Raw genomic sequence first — 7,101 nt, forward strand, 5'->3', positions numbered from 1 at the left:
AATTTTCAGATTGGGCGAATTAATCTACAGCTTGGAATTCCTAGAGTGCTTGAGAGAGACTCTAGGAATTCAGATCTACTATTCAAGAACTGAATTGAGTGCAAGGTTAGAGATAACTTGCACAATTCAGTTGGTGATCAATTCAGATTTGAATTGATGCCTTAGAAGTGTTTGAAGAAATGCATGCATGAGGATTAGATTCTTGCTAGAGATAGAAGAACCGTCACTCATGCATAGGATGAACATGCACTTGAGAGAGGCTGTTCATGACCTTGGGGTTTCACCAAACCAAGGCTCAATCATGATTCATTCGAATGATCCAAATTGATAGATTGCTGAATTCTGAGATTGACATTTACTGCTTACTCTTCTAACCTGAATTGAAGGCAATTGGACCAATGATTTAGATAGATTTTAATTTAGGATTTCTTAGCTTTCATTAGAGTTTTGATTTATTTGTTGATCAGATAAGAAATGTTCAATTTGGTATTGGTAATTGTTTCCTAAATCCTCGTGGGAACGATACTTCACTCACTACTTTATTATTTGAACGGCTAGTGCACTTGCTAGTGTCACAATGAGCCACACATCAAGTTTTTGGCGCCGTTGCCGGGGATTTAGAGAAACAATATTAGGAAACATTGAGCATTCTTAATCTGATCTCATTCAGCATTGCATTCATAGTTGGGTTAATTTGCTAACTTTTTCATTTCAGCTTGGACTGCAACTGCTGTACTACTGTAGTTATGTTTCTTCTTTCTTAAGTAGATTACTTTCTTTTTTTTGGTTTCAGTTTCATTTTAATAAAGGCATATTTGATTTCTATTCAATCTTGATGTTGTTCCCTTCAAAAAGAAAAAAAAAAAAAAAGAATTCACATAAACATGAGTGTTGCAGATCTGAGTTGCATTCGGCACTCAGATCAGCAGATTTCAGATCTGCAGCACTCAGCCGAAAAGAGTTGCTTGTGTTTCAGATTTTATTATTCTTTTCTTTCATTACAAAAAGAAAAAAAAAAAAACAAATAAAAAAAAAAAGGGGGAGATCTTTTGAACAACCAGAGGAGCAATTGAGAATTCGGATCAGAACTCAGATCTGAGTTCAGATCTGAATTCTGCTATTGCAGATCTGCAACAGTTCAGATCTGAGTTCCTCTGAACTCATACCTGAACTGATGAAATTTTGAGGGGAATTGGGTGTCATCACCACCCCAATTCACCCTAGGGCACTTCTGCTATTCCCCAAAAACAATTTGGTAGCAATAACTGAAGGTAAGGCAATTGAGAATTCAGATCCAAACTCAGACTTGAGTTCAGATCTGAATTCTGCTGTTACAGATCTGCTCAGTTCAGATCTGAATTCCTCTGAACTCAGATCTGAACCGATGCAAGTTTGAGGTGAATTGGGTGCCATCACTACCCCAATCCACCCTAGGATACATCCAACCTGCCTCAAGGGTGAATGGATAGCAAGGAATGAGAGAAATTCAAATCTGAAATGCAGTTGATATGATGTGAGGACTGAACTGATACAGAGCATACTATGAATTCTGGGTGGACTGAATTCTTGGCTTTACCCACTTGTAACCGAGCTACATTAGCTAAGGAGGTGTATGTTTGGATTGAATAATTGTTATGCCTCAGATATTTAAGAAAAATTAGCACTTTCCAAGTATTTCTTTTAGCATTTAGATCTGTAGCAGGGCTGCTATAGTGCAACAGTTAGCAGACCTGATTTCAGATTTCTACAAAAGTTGTATGGGCCGAATAGCTTGCAATACCAAACATTGCAGACCCAATTTTCAGGTCTTAGCAAGTGTTTGATATGCATCAGCTATACAGGTTTGAGCTTCAATTGTAGAGTTTTTAACCCAAGCCTAACTCAGGACTGGTTTTAGTTTATTTCAGATCCTTTTAAATTTTTTTTTTAGATCAGATCTGATTTCAGCCCTAAAGCATCACAGAATTGATTCCAACCTTAATGGATGTATATTGTAGTGTATACCAATGAGTGTGTATGAGATATCCAGCTCAGATCTGAATTATTATTTATTAATTTCTCTAGACTAACAATACCAAAGACTTGTAGATTTGAACTCAGATCTAAATTGGGTCTGAATTCAGATGTTGCAATCGATGGATGTAGATAAAGGAACCTTGAATAAGATGATTGGTTTAAATCTGCTTTTAGTATAATCGGCTTCATTTATTCATGATAGGATGTAGGTTTTGTATTCCAATACTTCACTTTACATTTTCAGTGTGATAGGATTAGTTATTTATTTTCTTTTGTGAATATTGGCATTTTTATTGCTTTGACTTTAACAGTTTATGACAAGCAGACCTGAACTGGAAGAGATCCTTTACGACCCAGAGATTGAACGGACTCTCCGTGTCCGTTTGAGAGCTGCTAAGCAAGTCAGACAAGAAGCACAAGAAATGGCTGAACAAAGAACTATGATGGATTATGCCAAGCCTACCCTCACCGGGACTGTCTCCAGCATTATCAGGCCAACTATTGCTGCCAATAACTTCGAAATTAAACCGGCCATAATCCAAATGATACAAAATACGGTTCAGTTTTGTGGTATGGCCCATGAGGATCCGAATGCCCATATTGCTAACTTCTTGGAAATCTGTGACACCTTCAAACACAATGGGGTAAGTGATGATGCCATCCGGCTGAGGTTATTCCCATTTTCTTTGAAGGATAAAGCCAAAGCTTGGTTGAACTCATTACCGGCAGGATCTATAGCCACATGGGACGAAATGGCCAGCCGTTTTCTCTCTAAATATTTTCCCCCTTCTAAAACTGCTAAAATGAGGAATGACATCACTACTTTTTTCCAGCAAGAGGGGGAATCTTTATATGAGTCATGGGAACGATACAAGGAGCTGTTAAGGAGAGTTCCTCACCATGGCCTCCCCATTTGGCTGCAAGTGCAGACTTTCTATAATGGTCTTACTGACTCAAATAAGACCATATTAGATGCTGCAGCCGGAGGATCCATAAATAATAAAACTCCTGAGGTTGCCCATGCACTTATTGAGGAAATGGCAGCCAACAATTATCAATGGCATTCGGAAAGGACTCAAACTAGGAAGCAGCAAGGCTTGCATAATGTTGACACTTATACAGCACTAGCTGCACAAATAGGAGCACTCAGTAAAAAAATAGATGAAATGCAGATAGCTGCCATGCATGTGCAGCCTCTTAATTGTGAATTGTGTGGGGGAGGCCACATCAGTACAGACTGCCAAGTTGGCAATCAGTTCAGACCATCTACTGAACAAGTTGACTATGTCAGCAATTCGTCAAGACAGCAGGGTTACCAGAGTCACCATACTTTTCATCCAGGATGGAGGGGACATTCAAACCAGTCCTGGCCAAATCAGCATATTTCCAAGCCGTTCCACCAGACTTATCATCAGCCTGAACCGAAATCCAATTTGGAGGAACTGATGACAAAATTTATAGCAGGTGCAGAAACTAGGTTCCAGAACCAGGAAGCCTCAATCAAAAACCTGGAAAACCAAGTGGGGCAATTGGCACAATTAATCTCTTCCAGACTGCCGGGAACTCTTCCAAGCAACACTGAAGTGAATCCACGAGAGCAGGTGCAAGCTATTACCTTAAGAAGTGGAAAAGAGTTGCCTGAGGTAGAAAAGAAGAATTGGGCTGAACCCAAGGCAGAAACAAGCCTTGGAACCAGACAACAGAAGACGGAACAACCAGAAGCACAACAAGGGATGCACCAACAACCACAAGTTCCATTCCCTAACAGGCTGAAGCAACAAAAATTGGAGAAGGAATTTGGTAAGTTTCTTGAAATATTTAAAAGTTTACATATTAATATTCCTTTTGCTGATGCTTTAGCCCAGATGCCACACTATGCAAGGTTTTTGAAGGAATTATTGGCAAACAAAAGGAAACTGGGAGATGTGGCTACAGTTGCATTAAATGAGGAATGTTCTGCTATCCTTCTGAACAAGCTGCCTCAGAAACTCAAAGATCCAGGGAGTTTCACTATTCCTTGTACCATTGGCAGCTTAAAAATTGAAAACGCTTTATGTGACCTGGGAGCTAGCATCAATTTAATGCCATATTCTATCTTCAAGAAATTGGGGTTGAATGAACCCCAACCCACTAGAGTGGCATTACAATTGGCTGATAGATCCATTAGACATCCTAGGGGGATCATAGAAGATGTGTTAGTTAAAGTTGACAAATTCATTTTTCCAGTTGATTTCATTGTGTTAGACATGCAAGAAGATGTGGAGGTCCCGCTTATCCTAGGGAGACCTTTCCTGGCTACCGGGAAAGCAATGATTGATGTCCAACAAGGACAACTCAGCCTTAGGATACAAGATGAGGAGATAATTTTTAAAATGTCTGATGCTATGAAACATGCACCCTCTAGTGATGATTCTTGTTTTATGATTGATGCCATTGAATTGACAATTGATGAATGCTTCCAGGTAAGTAGAATAACTGATCCTCTTGAACTCTGCCTCCAACAGGGAGAACTTGAAGAAACAGAAAATGAAAAAATAAACCTCATGATAGCATACCTGAATGATAAGCCTCAATTCAAGGGAAAGGGGTTTCTTAAATTAGAGAACTTAGGCAAATTGCCCGGACCATCAGGTAAGCCATCACCCCAAGAACCCCCCACCCTTGAACTGAAGCAATTACCATCCCATTTAGAGTATGCTTTCCTTGAGGAACCATCAGATCTCCCCGTGATAATTTCCGCAGCACTGAATCCCTTACAAAGAGAAAAATTATTAAGAGTGCTGCGGGAACACAAAAATGCTATAGCTTGGAAGGTAGAAGATATCAAAGGCATTAATCCATCAATCTGCACTCACAGAATTTTGATGGAAGAGGACAGCAAGCCTTCCATTCAGCCCCAAAGGCGCCTGAATCCCAATATGAAAGAAGTGGTAAAGGCTGAAATAATTAAGTTGTTAGATGCTGGGATCATTTATCCTATTTCTGATAGTTCTTGGGTAAGCCCTGTGCAAGTTGTGCCCAAAAAAGGGGGTACGACTGTTGTTCCAAATGAGAAAAATGAACTCATCCCTACTAGAACCATTACCGGATGGCGTGTGTGTATTGACTATAGAAAATTAAATGAAGCCACCCGGAAGGACCATTTCCCTCTCCCATTTATGGATCAAATGTTGGAGAGGCTAGCCAGGCATGAGTATTATTGTTTCTTGGATGGATATTCAGGGTATAACCAGATACCAATTGCACCAGAAGATCAAGAAAAGACCACTTTTACTTGCCCATATGGAACCTTTGCATACCGAAGGATGCCCTTTGGGTTATGCAATGCCCCAGCAACCTTTCAGCGATGTATGATGTCTATATTTTCTGATATGGTTGAAAAATTTATTGAGATCTTCATGGATGATTTTTCAGTTTTTGGCTCTTCATTTGATGCATGTTTGAATAATCTGGAACAGGTGCTTACTAGATGTAAAGAAACACATCTTGTGTTGAATTGGGAGAAATGTCATTTTATGGTGCAAGAAGGCATAGTGCTTGGACACAAGATCTCTCAAAGAGGTATAGAAGTCGACAAGGCCAAGGTGGAGGCAATTGAAAAATTACCAACCCCAACATCTATTCGTTCTTTGAGAAGTTTCTTAGGACATGTCGGATTCTATAGAAGGTTTATTAAAGATTTCTCAAAAATTTCCAAGCCATTATCTACCTTGCTTCAGAAAGAAGTGCCTTTTGAATTTTCAACTGAATGTCTTCATGCTTTCAACATCTTGAAAGACAAATTGATCCATGCACCTATCATGATAGCACCAGATTGGACCCTCCCATTTGAATTGATGTGTGATGCGAGTGATTTTGCTATAGGAGCTGTTTTAGGACAAAGAATGAACAAACATTTTCAGCCAATTTACTATGCTAGCAGAACCTTGACTGGACCCCAACTCAATTACACCACCACAGAAAAGGAGCTGTTAGCAGTAATATTTGCACTTGATAAGTTTCGTTCATATCTGATATTATCCAAGGTTGTTGTCCACACAGATCACTCGGCATTAAGGCACTTGCTTACCAAGCAAAACTCAAAACCAAGACTGATCAGGTGGATCCTTTTATTGCAAGAGTTTGACATTGAGATTAGAGACCTGAAGGGTGCTGCAAACCTGGCTGCTGACCATCTCTCCCAGTTGGACACGGTAAGCTCAAAAGAGGAGATAACCAGCAACATTCGAGAAGAATTTCCGGATGAGCAGTTGTACTCAATACAGAAATACTCATATCCTTGGTATGCTGATTTTGCTAATTATCTAGCTGCACAAGTCCTTCCTCCTAACCTTTCATATCAACAGAAAAAGAAATTCTTTTCTGATGTAAAATACTATCTGTGGGAGGAACCCTTTTTGTATAAATTGTGTGCAGATCAGATCATAAGGAGATGTGTCCCCGAGGAGGAGATGGAGTCGGTACTCCAATTTTGCCATGATAAAGAAGCAGGAGGTCATTTTGGAGCTAGTCGCACGGCAGCCAAGGTTTTGCAATCAGGTTTTTATTGGCCCACACTCTTCAAAGATGCCCATCGGTATGTGTCCACATGTGACAAATGCCAAAGATCGGGAAACATTTCCCGACGGAATGAAATGCCCCTTTCCAATATTTTAATCTGTGAAATCTTTGATGTTTGGGGTATAGATTTCATGGGACCTTTCCCGAATTCTTTTGGGAATAAGTACATCCTCGTTGCAGTTGACTATGTATCCAAATGGGTAGAAGCCATGGCTTTACCCACAAATGACTCAAGAAGGGTAGTACACTTCCTAAAGAAGCTATTCTCCCGATTTGGCACTCCGCGAGCTATAATTAGTGATAGGGGAACTCACTTCTGCAATAGCCAATTTGAGAGGTTAATGCAGAAATATGGAATTACACATAAATTAGCTACCCCTTATCACCCTCAAACCAGTGGCCAAGTGGAGTTGGCTAACAGGGAACTCAAAAGAATTCTGGAAAAGACCGTAGCATCCACCAGAAAAGATTGGTCCATCAAATTAGATGATGCATTATGGGCATACAGAACTGCATTTAAGACAC

At 39.9% G+C, this 7,101-nt stretch overlaps 1 non-coding gene across 1 annotated transcript; it reads right to left on the reverse strand.

Annotated features, from left to right (window-relative positions):
• Window positions 1–2,816: 2,816 nt before the first annotated feature.
• Window positions 2,817–2,923, reverse strand: LOC148861183 (small nucleolar RNA R71). The gene has a single exon (XR_016095230.1). It is a non-coding gene; the product is annotated as a small nucleolar RNA R71 (small nucleolar RNA).
• Window positions 2,924–7,101: the final 4,178 nt, after the last annotated feature.

Source organism: Nelumbo lutea, chromosome 4 (genome assembly GCF_056320005.1).
Source record: "Nelumbo lutea isolate HS-2025 chromosome 4, American lotus-T2T, whole genome shotgun sequence".
Classification (NCBI taxonomy): domain Eukaryota; kingdom Viridiplantae; phylum Streptophyta; class Magnoliopsida; order Proteales; family Nelumbonaceae; genus Nelumbo; species Nelumbo lutea.